This window comes from Mytilus californianus, unplaced genomic scaffold (assembly GCF_021869535.1).
Source record: "Mytilus californianus isolate M0D057914Y unplaced genomic scaffold, xbMytCali1.0.p SCAF_48, whole genome shotgun sequence".
In the NCBI taxonomy this organism is placed as follows: domain Eukaryota; kingdom Metazoa; phylum Mollusca; class Bivalvia; order Mytilida; family Mytilidae; genus Mytilus; species Mytilus californianus.
In genome coordinates, this window is record NW_026262699.1 from 1,148,610 (window position 1) to 1,162,189 (window position 13,580).

Consider the following 13,580-nt stretch of genomic DNA (forward strand, 5'->3'; position numbering starts at 1 on the left):
AAAGGAAAAACAAGAATAACAGACTCCAGACTTAGGACAGGTGCATAAAAATGCAGTGGATATAAAGGTTTTTATAGACAGACGCCAACCTTCACCATAACCTTAGACAGAAGTGTAACATTACAACATAAAAAGACACACTATAAAATATCAATTGAAAAGGCTTAACGCATACATGGATATTACAGTCATGATACTTAATGTGTACTTTTTTTTCAGAACTTTGAATGGAAACAAACTGACATTTGTCAGGGAAGACACGTTTGAAAATCTCACTAACTTACAATATCTGTAAGTACAAATATTATCAATGATTTCAAAATTTAGAGAATTCTTGATATTTGACGAACGTAATGAAAATATCTAATATATACATCCAAAAGAAGTCTTATTCCTGACTGCATGACCCTATTGACTCTCGGAAGAGGGACAACGTGCATCATCGTACTCGTATGTGAAACGTATACTAGTATCCTAAATTTCTTTTTTTTATATAATGAAACTTGTGTGTTTTTCTCTTTTAAATGATTAATTGATATTGCTTATAGGTTGCACTTTGTAAATACAGCTGTTTCTCAAACCACGCCTCTTTTGGGGAGATATTTAATATTCATAGGTATGTTAATTTGTTAACGTACTGGTTCCCATTGATGATCTCTGTGTTTCATCTCATAGAGACATCACTTGGGAATGTAACCAGTATAGAAAAACATGGTAGCGGCTAAATTTTAATTCTTAGGAGGTCCAAAAATGGAGGTAAGGGTAGTATAGAATTTTAGTATAAGTTTAAACTCTTAGAAGTTCAGGGCATATAAATGTTGAAAATATGCCGCACAGCCCTATATTTTGACCTTTGAATAAAATAGTAGTGCATATAAACTTTCCGTTCTGGGATATTATTTTTCACGAAACTTCATAGTAAAAGTGTCACAGTTTTAGCCGCAAAGGGAGTTCCTATGGGAAATTGCATTGTCTGTATTTACAGAATTGCAACCTTCAACAACTCAATTTGCGATGAAGATAGTTTATATGACCTACCGAATTAGACTTATCATTGGGTAACATACTTTTGATCAATTTAAATATATCGTTGATAATGTGCTCTATGATTTACAGTTACAAATACGATATGAATAGTTTTCCTTTATATTTTTGCGCATTTCATAATTTAAATTATTTTACTGGGTTGTACTGGACCGTCTCTTCTGATACTATTTTTACGTTACTGTATAAAATGCACTCAAGAATATAATGCCCGATGTAAACACAAGGGACGGAAAGGTTTCTGTATCAGTGGATTCTATACTTTAAGATCACTTTAACTAATTCCTAGCATTCTTTGGGTCGCTATTATGCTGCCTGGCTAAAAGAAATAAGATGGACTTATCAAGTGAATTGTTAAAAACCAAAGTAAGTAAACTAATATTTCTCATTGTTTTCCGTGTATGTATTTGATATTTGTTTTGATTATCATAGTTGAGGGCGGAAAAAAGTCTGACTAGGTAATGGACAGGAGCATAAACAAACATTTTCAACATAGAAATAAGACCAAAAACAGTTGCAACCAAAGTTTTGATATTCTCACAGTTTCTATTTCCATATTTCATTGGCGTCTAAATTCATACTGTTAAAGATTTTTCTATATTGAATATTACGAAACAATTTGATAAGCCCATTTTCAATTAGGTAGTCAAAATCGACCTCGTGGTCATACAAAATTAATTGTAGATTGCTAATAGCAAAATACGACAGTGGTATAATTTCAAAGATGTTAAGATTACAGTTTACAACATTCTTTATTTAATTGGTTTTCTGGACTACAAATGTTTGTTTGGCTCCGATGGTATACCTAATGAAGTTGAATACGATTACTCTGATTTTAGTTTTAATTATTTGCTGAAAATGAGACAGCAACTACAAAGGGTTAAACCAACTCGTGATGGCGGCTTCTATGTTAGCAGCAACCCTCTATCAAGGAAATGATAGAAAACAAACAAGCCTTGGAATATCGTATCAACTGGGATAAGAAATATGTAATATATAAAGAAATCAAAACAATAGATATTTTAATAACAATTCATATTTCCAACGTAAAATTATGTTTACGCTAAATTATTTTCAGAACTAAGGACAAAATGACATAGAAGTAAACAACTATGGCAATCAACAGTGAGCAAAACCCATACCAGATAGTTAACTATAAAAGACTAAAAAATGACAATTGTAAAACGATTCATAAATGAATACTAACGGCCTGATTTTTATACAATACAATGAACGAAAAGCAAATATAATATACAGCAACAAACCACAACCACTGAATTGCAGGTCCTTGACTTGGGAATGACGCATACAGGATGTGGCGGTGTTAAAGTAGTTTGCTGGCGCCAAACCCTCCTCCTAACCTTGGACAATGGTGTAACAGTATAACATGAGAACAAACTATAAAAAAATCAGTTAAAAAGGGTTTAACTCAAAACATCGAAAACATCTAACAAAAACACAGACCGGACGTGACAGGGTATTTACACATCCCAACCACATGTGGTTCCCATAAGAAAGATAATAAGTTATTTGATCTATATATCTCATTGACATTGAGATATACAGTTAAATGTACAGTAACGTCTGTTTTTTTTTATATTTTCTTATCCTCTGATAACATGGATAAACACCATATCAACTGACCATACTATTTTTCTTCAGCATTTCATTGGCTCGTATAAAATAAATGATACTTCCCTGTCGACTATTGTCAATGTACTCTGTAAACGATTTTCAACTCATATCAGCTGATGCAAGAATCTTGTCGTCCAATTCATATGTTAAGGATTGGTCAATATTAAACCGGACCGAAAAATAAAACCGAATTTGTAGAAAGTAAAATAACAAAAAAACCGAACTATGAGGAAAATTCAAAACGGAAAGTCCCTAATCAAATGGCAAAATCAAAAGCTCAAACAAATCAAACGAAAGGATAACAAATTTCATATTCCTGAATTGATACAGGCATTTTCTTATGTAGAAAATAGTGGATTAAACCTGGTTTTATAGCTAGCTAAACCTCTCACTTGTATGAAAGTCGCATAAAATTCCATTATTTTGACAACGATATGTGAACAAAACAAACAGACATAATAGGTAAAAATGTCAAAAATAGTAATAGTATATCCTCATAATTGTCGCCATTGCATGACACCGTGTAATGTAACCCGACGGGTTAAACCTGCCGACTTTACAAGTGGTGTACGTTGTTTGGAAATCGATCACTGATTGTTACAATTAAGACTGTTGTATTATAAATTTGCTGAAATACGTCTCTTATGTAGTGTTAGTCTGAACCAGGACGTCACAACATGACTTGCTGTGTAGATCTAGTATCACATACAAGGATTATATAAATAGCAATTATGACGTTCTAGTCTTGAAAGATATCTTACGGAATGGTACACATGCTTACATTCATCCATTTAAACGCATGAGTATGGTGTGCTACATGAGCCATACGTGCAACTAAAGGTGTTTGTTGTTTTATGTTCCTTGTTTACCTCAGATATAGTGAAAAAACATTTCTACTTACTATCAAAAAAATGTCGCAGACTGGCAGACTGAATATTAACATTAAATAAGCAAGCAGCATTTGACATCTTTTCCATTATTCATTTTGCAACCACACATTGAACAGGAACCAAGAATCCATACGCTTGCTTTGAGTTTGAGTGGAATGAATATTCACTATATAAAATATTAAAACATCAGATATTTTAATTACAATTCATATTTCCAACGTAAAATTATGTATCTGGTAAATTAATTTCGGAATGTTTGCTTTATTAGTAAGTTATCCACGGTAACTTAAAGGTGATTGAATGAATGAATTGATAGTGACAGAAACCGGATATGTGTTTTATTCATAATTCTAAACAGTATACTTTTGATGTTTATGGAAAGCACGATGTCAAGATTCATGCATTCATAAGTGAGTGAATTAGCTAGTGACAACTGAATGGCTGCTGTTGTCATATACTGCACCTGTATGTGGTTTCAGTTTTAATTTATTTTTGTAAAGGTTGTTATAACTCAAACGACATATAACACTGTAATAGAAACCTCAGGGATTGCCGAGTCTAATATGAAGTGTATATTTAAAGGGAAACTCCGCGATTTTTTACTTATCATCTAAATATGTTCATCTTAACATAAAAAACACATTCACATAGTTTTAAATTTATATTCTTTCTAATAACGGAGAAAATCCAGTATTTGTAACTTTTTTGGTTGACCTACGTCACTGGGTTGTGACGTTTTAACCCGAATTGTTGAATCATGGGAAAAAATAATATCTGTTAAAGTCTTAATTGCATATCAGAATTTTACGTAATTAAAAGCGCACATATGACCGTTGGTCGTAGTTAATAACCACAATATAAGAATGAAAGAAAATGAATATGTGTGTACCGTTTTGTATTGATTGAATAAAACTTCCTATATGAAGTTATCTTTAAATATAAATATTTTCGAATTAATTTCAAAAATTATTGAGATTTTTTCATAAAATATCTATAGAACATTTTTACTGATATTGAACTGAAAATATAATAAGTTTTATTTACCGTTATAACTTTGATAACCATTTCAATGCAAAATATTTGTGAACAGAGTGTGTATATAATTGTTTATTTCTCGATTTGAGGAGAATCCGTTTGAACTTTACCTTGCAGCAATTTAGCCTCAGGCGTACACAGGTGTGAATTCAAGCGTACACAGGTGTGAATATTGTCATTTTGAATGGATTAACAGAAAGAGTATAGCGTGTTTAATATACCCAGATGAAATACCCGATGACAATAGAGAAACAATAATTAAATTGTATAAATTAATTGAAAATTAACATTCAACTTTTTAATTCCGGAAGTGTTGCAATATTAAAATGGAACAATTTTCGGTTACGTTCTATGCAATTAGCATAAAGTTAAGATATGAAGTTAAAAGAATAGTACTTTTATTCTTATAAATTAAATGTTACATTTCCCAATTAATAATCATTGCACATCTGTTTAATTTACTTTACCGGAATTCTTTAACTTGTATTTAAATCTGGCGATGTTTAAATGCTAACAATCGTAAAACTATTGCAATTTTAAAGTTTTTAATTCATTCATTCATTCATGTCTTTATTTCCTCATAATTGAGATATAATGAATACACAAAATTAACTAAATATCACACAACAAAAAGAATAAACGAAATAGGAACAGAACAAAAAAGTTTTTTTTTTTTTACATAAACAGACAAATATACACTTTAGTCATTCGGCATAAAGTTCTTATGCAATCTTGAATGATGACATATCATGTATTGCCTAACCTGACACAACGTCCATATGTTGCTACGCATTGAACAACATGGGCGTGGCAAAGCTTCTCAAACTCCGAATGTTCGGCAATGACATTTAACGGAATTCGTCCTAGTAAAATTTGATAAACATCCTCATCATCATATTCACTTAGTTCGCAATTTACAGTTGTAGTGAAAAATTCTCAATAATCATATTCCACCACAATTCACGCAGCTCTGTAGTACAAATGCAGGAACAACATGCATGTACAAAGACATCATCAAAGTAGTTTTTGCATGCGACGCACTTATTTCCTGATGAATTTGGTATATCAGTTAACAGTTTTGTAATGAAATAGGAATTTCGTATTTCTGGAAACGATTGTGCTTTTTTCCAGAAGTTGGTCATAGAAACTGTCTTGTGAATATTTTTAAAACGTATAAAATTGTCATCTAACGCAATACGGTTTAACCAGTTGACTGACTGCTGTTCGTTAACTGTTTTGTGAACAATCGATTTCCATTGACTTTTTGATGGAAAACTCACAGTATCAGTATATTCGGTAAGATATTGAAGAAGTCCATATGTTTTTAAAATGTCAATAACATCAGGAATGTATCCATAGTGACGGCGGTGAGGGTCTATGAGGAATGAAATTAGTCGAACCAAAAATATTCTTTTTGAAAGATAATTGTTATCTAACATACACAGTTTTTGAAAAAAGAACAGTTTTCTTTTGTGAATAAAACTCATAATCGGATGAATCCCAATAATGCTCTCGCACATATCAGATCTGGTAGAAGTTTTTAATTCTAAAACGTGTTTGACAATGAAGTGTTGAAAACAATTTAGCATCGTTATATCACAGGATTTGAGGTTACTCCATGTTTCGCAGCCATAAAGAACGCTCGGTAAGACTACAGTTTTGTATAATTTAACTAATACAGACGGATTAGTTGCTCTTGACATTACTCCCTTCAATGCAAAGTATGCGTTTTTACCTTTTCTACACGCATTTATAGTTCTGTTCTTAGTTTTGAATCGAGAACTAAGTTCTATACCTAAATGTGTATAGTTGTCAGATAATGGAATATTCTTATTTCCAATACACCAGTTGAAGTTAAGATGAGCTCCAGAGATAGCAGACTAGTAGCGTAATTGTTTGTTGGGGCAGGAGAGGCCATGCAACCACTTGTACAGATAAACAAGCTTATGTTGTCAACACTATGATATCAGAAAGAGTTCCCATCGTCGGATGGGGTATATGAAGGTTCCAAGAAAGAACTATTGACATGTCTGACTCTGAACAGTTAGTAAACGGACTTAACAATGATCTATAGACATCGACCGCTTGTTCTTGATATTTGAAACTGCATGCATATACACGTTTATGAGAGTCATTATTTATCTTGTGTCTGACGAAAACTAAATGCTTGCAAACCAATACAAACGTATGGCAAGATAAGTTATCTTGCCATACGTTTGTATTGGTTTGGTGGGTGTTCACTCAAAATCGTAATTCAAAAATTGTGTTTGTGAGATGTAAATTCACTTCAATACCGAATTTCGTCTATATATTTCACAAGTGTATACCACGGAGAAGATTTGAAGGTATATTACTCCCATTTTGTTTGGGTGTGGACCATCGATGTTTACAGCAATATTTAATGAATAAGATGATGATGGTAGAAAGAACTATGAGCGTCATGTGGAAAATATTACATGCATGTCGGACCGGCATGAGTTGTCAATCTGTATGAAAAGATTTCCAATACAACCATATTGAGCAGGAATTTTTACATGCTATACTCTCGTACTAGTATTACAGGGTTCTTGTGTCGTTTAACTTTGAAACACACCTTTTACTTTAAGATGTATGAAAGGTTCTAAATGTATATATATATATCTTAAATGTAACAATAATCAAACGCCTATAGGCAATCACTAAAATGGTATGAAGTTTTTATACAGATTTGTTCTTATTTACACAATCATTAACAAACTAAATAAATTTAACGCAGTAACACCGTGACACTAGGATATAACAAATGGGATACTAATTATTTTTAACCATGCTATGCAGAAACTTAACACATCAAGCAGGAACATATATATTAATATACTGTTCCCAGCATCAAATTAGTGCACGTGAATACCAATTAAAAACACGATGTGTGATTTTGTATAACTAAAAATATCAAAGCGAGCAATAACTTTGTCAAGCAAACATTTTTTCCATTATGCCTCTCTTTATCTCCGCTCCTTTACAATAACTATTTCGCTTTTCGTCGATCATTCTCTATATTGTTTTCTATTCGGTTATTTTTTTTTCACTATGCCACTCTAACTCCGCTCCCTTTTCCCCTGTCGTCCTAATCCTTATAAAGATAGGGATATTAATTAGACATAGAAGGGGCTCTCTTATCTTCAATGAATTAATATTGAAGTGACTATAACTGCTGCATTACTTTATATATTTGCATGTTTGCCAATCGACAAAAGCTTGTATTTGCGTGAAGAATTTTCCAGAATCATGACAAAACAATATTCATTTTACCAAAATGTTCAAAGGTCATCTTTATAATTTTTTTAAACTTATTATCAGCAAAAATAGTGGATAATATTATTATCAGAACATCATTCATTAAAAGGTGGAATTATAATTTCAAACACACACAAGATAAACAACGTTAGACACAAATATATGGTTCAATAAATGTTACCTGTGCACACAGGGTACCTCAATAAAGAGGCCATGCATGAACCTGTATTATATAATTGTGTAATACGAATTTTTAGTTGACAGGATGTCACTGGAATACCCAGGGACGTGTATCTAATATACGTCCTTGGAATACCTAACTGAATGTGTCGCTCTGACACGACATCTATCAATAATTCTGATATACTTATTATCAATTCGGGAGGAAGCCAAAATATATATATAAGATAACGTAAATAAAATTTAAAAAGAAAAAAAAACTATAAATTTTTCACCAAACATACCAGATAGAGTCACACATTTAACTGTAAAGCTTAGTGTCTTTATAAGTGATCGTTCCGAATTGATTCCGTATCAATTTGATATAATTTAAAGATTAGTTAAAAAAAAAACACTTTTAATAAAAAAAATTGAGATGTCCGATATTTCGATATTTACATATCTATAACCTGGGAATATTATACTATATCAACATATTATGTCCCAGCTAAAACCTCTTCCTAACATTGCTCCTTGTCAATAGCCGTTAAATATCATAATTAAAAAAATGTTAGTTTATATCGTATATATAACTTTATTGATTGAAAAATTCTCTTGTCTAAATACGGAATTATTCTTTATATAAATCAATGCACTTTATATAAAAGAGGCATACTAATGAATCTTCTGTAAATCAGTGATTGTTACAAGAACACTGCATTTGTCTTTCTTACAATTGAAGCTGTTCTTCCTCATCAAATCTATATTTTTTTTTATAGCTATCAGAACTGCTAGGTTATTTTGTTATTAAAAAAGGATAATAACCATCGAATCTCCCACGTCACAATATTGTTCAAAATAGTCTTCACACACCAACTTGTGCTTGCTATAGATGCAACTATTTGCTGTTAGTTTCAGGTTGTACAACCATGTCCGATACAATTCTTTCTTTTTTTGTGGGATTGGGAAAACTATGTAGACTTTTGTCATAACCTTGTCTGACAGAACAACCGTACGCTTGGCAAGACATATTGACACTGAATAGCCGTCTACGGTAATCCCCAATTGATGATGGGAGTTTTTAACGCACGGTCGGTAAATTCCCGATTCTTTTAGTTCTTTGTGGTTTATAGATATCACGTGACTTTTTAGATCGAACATGCCGACAAGATGGCGATATGTCGAGAACTGATAGTGAATTTCAAAAATCGATTTTGATCTCTTTACATAGAGAATAAAAGTTTTTTATTTATGAACATGTGGTTTTTTATGTTTAAAGAACAAAATATCAATTTTTCATTTTTTTGCGGAGTTTCCCTTTAAACATTTTTAAATCCAATTCAACTAAAAACAAATATTTAGCTAACTTGTCAATGATAAAAAACGCTTATATATAAATATGTGTATATATTATATATACAAGCCTACATAAATCTTCTTTATTGACCGGCATCAGGGTCACAACCAATATCTGGATATGATATCATCTAAAATTTTATAAATCTTTATCTTGTTTTCGTCTTTTAGTTGATGTGTTTCCCTAGGTTTTAGTTTGTAACCCGGATTTGTTTTGTCATAATAGATTTATGACTTTTGAACAGCGGTATACTACTGTTGTCGTTTTAAATCTATCAATGATAGCAAATAATATCTTAAGTGTAAAATATATTGAACATTTCTATTATTTTGTTTCAGGCATTTGTACAGCAATCAAATAACTACAATACAACAAGGAACATTTCAAAACCTACCAGCGCTATACGAACTGTATGTATTCATTATTACAATATTTTATCAAGAAGCCAATGATAACAAATTATATGGTTAATCAATGGCAGAGTATGTTTACTATTATCAATGATTACGACATTTTAAAGTTCTTCCGTTGACCATTGGTGACAATGTTTTATTGACTTACACTTGTTAAATCTTCCCGTGGAATCGTTTCTAAACTATGTTAATTCTTGGTATGTTTTATCATATTTCTACAAACTTTATACAAACTTTCTTTGAAAAAATTATAATTATCAAGTAAATTTTCATAAAACTATTGGTCTGTAACCCGGATTTATTTTCTCTCAATCGATTTATGACTTTTGAACATTGGTATACTACTTTATTTAGAAAACAATATGTCAATGTCGGAATTTTTGCTTATTAGTAAGTTATCCACGGTAACAACATTGTCAATAACACTTCCCTGCGAAATGTGTTATCCAAAGGTCCGAAGTATCGTGAGCCTAAATCCATCAATTGGAAACACAACTTTAAAATACTGATGGATTCAGTCGAGGATTATACCAATTGATACGATGTTTCCAGGCTTCCGAATATCTGACAAAAATTCAAAAAAAGAGGACTGAACATCCTTAAAGGTGATTGAGTGAATGAATTGATAGTGACAGAAACCGGATATATGTTCTATTCATAATTCTAAACAGCATACTTTAGATGTTTATGGAAAGCACAGTGTCAAGGTCCATGTATTCATAAGTGAGTGAATTAGCTATTGACAACTAAATGTCTGCTGATGTCATATACTACACATGTATGTGGTTTTAGTTTTAATTTATTTCTTAAAGATTTTTATAACTCAAACGACATATAATAGCTGTAATAGAAACTCAGGGATTGCCGAGTCTAATATGAAGTATATATACTTATATTTCATCAAAATGCCAACGATAACAAAATATATGGTTAATCAGTGGCAGAGTATGTTTACTATTATCAATGATTACGATATTTTAAAGTTCATCCGTTGACCATTGGTGACAATGTTTGATTGACTTATACTTGTTAATTCTTCTCATGGAATCGTCCCTTAACTATGGTAAATTTTTTATGTTTTATCAAATTTCTACAAACTTTTTACAAACTTTCTTTAGAAAAATTATAATGATCAAGTAAATTATTAGAACACAATCTGTCAATGTCACTTGTTTGAACACCTGTAAACTACTGTTGCCTATATGGAAAGATGTTAATCGACTTGCGTCTAAATCTCTATATGATATTAATCAAAATTTGCTTAATCGACATCTATCTATGGTGATAAAACAATTTGTTTAATGCAAAAAGTAAAATAAAAAAAATACAGAAAATTCAAATAAGAAAATTCAAAAGCTCAAACACATCAAACGAATGGATAACAACTGTCATATTCCTGCCTTGGTACAGGCATTTTCTGATGTAGAAAATGATGAATTAAACCTGGTATTATTGCTAGCTAAACCTCTCGCTTGTATGACAGTCGCATAAAATTCCATTATATTGACAACAACGTGTGAACAAAACAAATAAAAGAGAGGCGAAGGATATCAAAGGTACTTTCAAACTCATAAGACGAAAATAAATTGACAACGACATGGTTAAATCAGAAAAACATAAACAGACAAATATAGTACACAAAACATTACATAAAAAAACATAGACTGATCAACACGAACCCGACCACAACTGGGGTAATATCAGATGCTCCGCAAGGGTAGGCATAACCTGATAAATATTTTAAACATTATCATTGTTTTGTTTCAGATTTTTATACAGCAATCAAATAACTACAATAGAGCTAGGAGCATTTCAAGACCTACCAGCGTTAGGCCGACTGTATGTAAACATAATTACAATATCTTGTCTAAAAGCAAATAAAACGAAATTTAAAGTCTATCAGTGGCAGAATATGTATGCTATTATCAATTTTCTGTCGTCGAATAGTGTGACCATTAGTGAACCTGTTCGGTTTGAATGGACTGGATTTACTTATACTTTTATTGAAAATAATAAATCTTAGAAACGATTTGATAGTTGCAAATTTTAAAGTAGGCGCCTTCCAAATGATTAATGAGTTCTGCAAATTGACATCGATTAACCAAATGTTCACACTGCAGATTTCATAATGGTAACAAACATATATTAACAGAACGTATGAACTTGAAATATACTTCTATACAGTTTTGCGATAAAGATAACATGTTTTTTTTTGTTTTCCTGAAATAAGAGGGATACTGTTATTATTTTTTTTAAAAAGGTAATTATTTACTGTAATGGATCAGCCAACATGAACATTGGAAAAGAACACAAATTTGTGACACGAATATAGTTCCTTAGTTTGTTTTTTTTCAGATAATAACAGCAAAAAACTAAACGCGTATAAGAAAGAATATTTCCATTCTACACCTTTTAATGAACACTATTAACCGCAGTTTTCAACTACCAATATGTAAGGAATAACAATTGCCACTATACATGTATATTACGTTGCAATCATAATGTAGCAGTTTCAGATAAAAATTGTTGGCAAGACTTTTTCTTTTGTAATTGATTAACAAAATTTTGTAAAAGAATTTCATTACTACACGGACATGTTTTATGACAACATTTTGTTTACCTTGACAATGTTTATTAAATGGCCCATGGCGCCTTTAACTGATATATTGGCAAACATAAATTGGTGTATGTAGGAGAAATATTTTAGTATATCACCTCTTGTTTGATGGATATATTCGTTTCCTGACCAAAAAAAGGTCGAAACTTGGTAGAGACTTGTGTAAACCTCAGTTATTCCCTTGTGTTTGAATCCTTATCACGGCACATAAATGTATCTTTAATAAAATGACATGGTTATTTTGCCAGACAAAATAAAAAATGTGTCTTCTCATCGCAAGAACGATAGCGTATACGGTCTGGGGTTGTATTATATTTTAGAAATTAAGTAGCGTTGTGCATATAAATATTTTATGTTCGTTTGATCATGATCACAAATTACATAATTATATGAAGCAGCGATATTGTAATTTATGTAATTGCGGTCCAATGTGCCCGAATCAAAGAGAACATGTATTTCCGAATAGCCTCCCTTTATCTCATTTTATTGTATTTTTAGAAATTAAAACCAATATGTCAAAAACATATACAATTTCAAGCGTTAGGCATTCCGTTTATTGTGAAATATCCGAATATTATATTAACATACAGTGTAATTATTAGTTGGTTTTTGTTGTGGAAAATATAGAAAAGAAATTTGTATACACGGTACGTTCTAAGAATTTATAATTACTAAATTATTGTGACAAGATAAGTATGATGACCTGTTTACAGCTACAAATTAATTAATGCGCATGTATTGTTCTTTAGAGAATTGCTTATATTGTTTCTTTTGCTCATTTCTTTAATGAATTTTGTTTCAGATCTTTGCGTATAAATCAAATAACAACAATACAGCAAGGAACATTTCAAGACCTACCAGCGCTTAACCTTCTGTATGTATATATATTGCTACAACTTTTAACCAGACGCAAATGAAAACAAAATTTAAATGTCAATCAGTTGCAGAATTTGTCTACTGTAATCAATGATAACGACTTTCTGGAGCTCCGCCGTCAAAAAGTATAACCATTGGCGACCCTGTTCGTTTGACAGAGTATAATTATACTTTTATTGCAAACAATTATTCTAAGAAAAGAATCGATAGGCCTATAATCGCGAATGTAATCCTCATCGCCCTTTGCAAAATCAAAGCGTTCTGCAAATAGACGACCC

General features: G+C 31.4%; 1 long non-coding RNA gene across 1 annotated transcript; it reads left to right on the forward strand.

The window, feature by feature from the left end:
- The first annotated feature begins 219 nt into the window (after positions 1–219).
- On the forward strand, positions 220–13,300 carry LOC127700087 (uncharacterized). The gene is made up of 4 exons (XR_007981425.1): positions 220–291; positions 9,735–9,806; positions 11,577–11,648; positions 13,229–13,300. It is a non-coding gene; the product is annotated as an uncharacterized LOC127700087 (long non-coding RNA).
- The last annotated feature ends 280 nt before the right edge of the window (positions 13,301–13,580 follow it).